Here is a 3,452-nt window from a genome sequence, read left to right as displayed (position 1 = left end):
GCTTGCTATCATTTCTTGGAGTTCACCACACAACACCGATGGCAGTGTATAGTGACAGTCAATCAGCTCTTCAAATTGCTGCGAACGATGTCTTCCACGAGCGTACGAAGCATATAGAGGTTGCTTGCCATTTTATGCGACATCATCTCAACTAACCGCACCATTATTACTCAACATGTCCTACCGTCGACTAAATCGCCGACACCTTCACAAAGGCCCTTGGCAAGAAAGAATTCGACAAACTATTGGACAAGTTGGGTATACATAACATATATGCTCCGACTTGAGGGGGGTATTGGACTATATTATTACGTATCTGCAAATACGGGAAGTGGTTGTTGTAACATATTCAATTTTCTTATTTCTCTCATAGGTTAAACGTCTCTGAGTTGCATAAATCTGTAAATGGTGTCTTCAATGAGGGCAAGGCGTTCTGTTTTATTCTCTGTTTCGAATCCCTTTCACTGATATTTGTCAAAAATCATGAATCGTATGATATGGCTTTTGTTTTGTCGTCACTTATATAAACTGGTGTGTAATTGTTTTGGTCGAACAAATTACTCGAAAGATTATCTAATTGGAGTTGGCGAATGATGTAATTGGTTGAGAAGGATAGATGTGTCATTGTCCCAATTTTCATGTTCGAATGTCGTTGGAGAGAAATGATGCAATTTAATTACAATAAAATTATCATCCGCTTCAAAATGGATGTAATTTGGTCGAATGGATAGTGAAATAATTTGAATACAAAAAAAACTACTCGAGAGATTAAATAAAATTGGTGCGAAAATTTGATTCCTCAAGTTGAATATGCATTTGCTATGACATCACACATACACAATGATGACATATAATATCATGTATATATGATCGAATTTTATCCCGTCGACGTCTGCATGAGAAATTTGATTTTACTATATGATTCCTTCGTTATCGAATCACGTAACCGGGAGAAAAAGTCAACTTTTTTGTTGTTGTTATAGTGTTTTTTTTCCTCCTTTCAGATATTTCAATCTCTCGCCACAAAATGGTAGGTGGTATAACGTTATATATAAAATCTGGACCGTCGTTTTTCAAAATTAATCAAATGATGTTCTTTTCATTTACCTAAAGAAACTAAAGTGAAGTTAAAGTAATTTTTTTATTCAAAATTAAACAAATGATGGACCTTAGGTTTCCTTTGCGTATGCCCATGTCCTAGAAGAACTTGTAGAGGTTTGAAATTTTGGTTATAAGAGGCATACATATTTAGACCTTTATATATATATATATATATATATATATATATATATAGCTCAAACCTAAATTAACATAACTAGAACGATACAATGGACACACACACACACATATACATATATTTATGAACATGCTAATAAAACAAAATTGCTATGTCAAGTGGGCTCTACGTTATTTCTTCAATTTATATGTATTAGCAATAAAAAGTGGCGTTTACACGAATCTGATATAAAGCCGAAGGAAATCAACCTACAGAATATGACTATTTTGCAACTTTTCTTGCACTTTATAATTTCGTTTCAGAGAAAGCGATGCGGGAATACATACGTACATATGTGTGTGTGTGTATATATGTATGTATATGTATGTATATATATCAGTTCCAAGTATACTATACTGCTCACACTCAGTCTAGGCAGCAGGGCTCGACAGTCACAGACCCAATAACACAAAGACACATCAGTATACTATTTATAGGATGTGGTCTGAAATGTTTTGGAATTGACTGACCGATTAGTTTCCGATTTCGGAAAGCGACAAGCTCACACGGAATACGAACGTTGCTCCAAAGCGATAATGCATATAATTTCATATACAAGTATAAATATATATATATATATATAGCAAGTTTTTACATTAGAGGAATAAATATATTCTTCTCACTCTAACCACTGCCCTCTTTTGTTCTAAATACATTCGATAATTTGCCCTAACGACGATGTGTAAGAGCGCATGTATTATGTGTCATCGAATCTAATTGTCGTGTGATGGCCATTTGGTTCATTTCAAATGTATTTTACCACAAAAAAAAAAAATTTGTTACACCTGAAATTGTATATTGTGTAATTTTTTCTTCCTTCAATTATTTAATAGGATTTTAATGCTTTTAATTCGTTTCACCCTAACCATATATTTAAACCTGTTCACACGGGTCATGTTGTGAAGAAGGGGGTGTGGTTGCTTGGTCCACATAATAACCATGAGAGTGAATGTTGAACCAAAATTATGCCATAGACTTGTTATGAAATTTTTATCTGTTTTTGTACCGTGTGATATCGATGTTAGGAATTAATTCTCGTGTCATATTCATCTTTTACGACTTCATACATAATATATGATTTGATTTTCATTTCGATCGATGTCACACAAAAAGGAAAACAGTATAACCCTATAATCAACAGGAAATATCGCATTCAAAGCCATAATCGTCGCGGAGGTCTCTTTTATTCAACTAAATGCCTTTTGAATATAGAGTCCATTCCGTACATGATATATATATATATATTTCCCTTATTAAAACGCCATCACTATAATCAAATATTAGAGATATATATGATTATCTAATATCAAATCATGTTATATTATTTTTTTTACGTACTTTATAAATACATGTACAGAAATTAAAGATGGTTACGGGGTCAGTTTTCAGAGCAACCGAGAGATTAATCCCGTATCCTTTCGACAATTGACTTCTCTATAAAGTAAATATAATTCAATTTCATGTGTTAAGACATGATCCTCTCACAACATTTGTCACGTGTCTTTTGCGTAAAACTTAAGACACAAAATAACTTTGAATTTATACATACATATATATATAATGTTCACTGAAAATGCTTATACACTTACAATTTAGCTTCTTTACTATGTATATTTGGTCCGACTATACTCCTGAAAACTGTAGCTATATTTTATCGATCGCTAACAAATAATAATACTATTCCCTCCATTCCTGAATAGATATCATTTAAAAAAATTATTTAATACATGTCTTTTAGATTTCTAGACGATTATTTTACGAAAATTTCTAATTTTATCTTTAATTAAATATGCTTAAATTCACAAAGTATTAATGACAAAATATTTTAATGAGATCGTATATAAGACTTTTTTTATATCTTTTTAAAAGGTGCAAAAAATCTAAAACAACATTTATTTAGAAGTTTTTTGGAAATATCAATAGAATATTCACTTATTTATCTTGAGATGCAAATCAATTAATGTAATGAAAACAAAAATAAAATAAAAAAGAGAAACTTTCTACAAGAATATTGAGTAATAATAATTTGGTATATATGGTCACAAACACGTAACTTTAATCATATCCATATCGTTGGATCGGGTACACATGAATGATTTGTATTTGGTAAATATAAGGATATACACTTATTGTTTTCTTTTTCTTTTTCGGCCTTGGAATTCTAGCCGTATGTAAT

The sequence above is a fragment of the Tarenaya hassleriana genome, unplaced genomic scaffold (genome assembly GCF_000463585.1).
Source record: "Tarenaya hassleriana unplaced genomic scaffold, ASM46358v1 Cleome18, whole genome shotgun sequence".
NCBI classification, from domain to species: domain Eukaryota; kingdom Viridiplantae; phylum Streptophyta; class Magnoliopsida; order Brassicales; family Cleomaceae; genus Tarenaya; species Tarenaya hassleriana.
The sequence above is the reverse complement of the archived record's forward strand: the minus strand, read 5'-3'. Positions refer to the sequence as shown.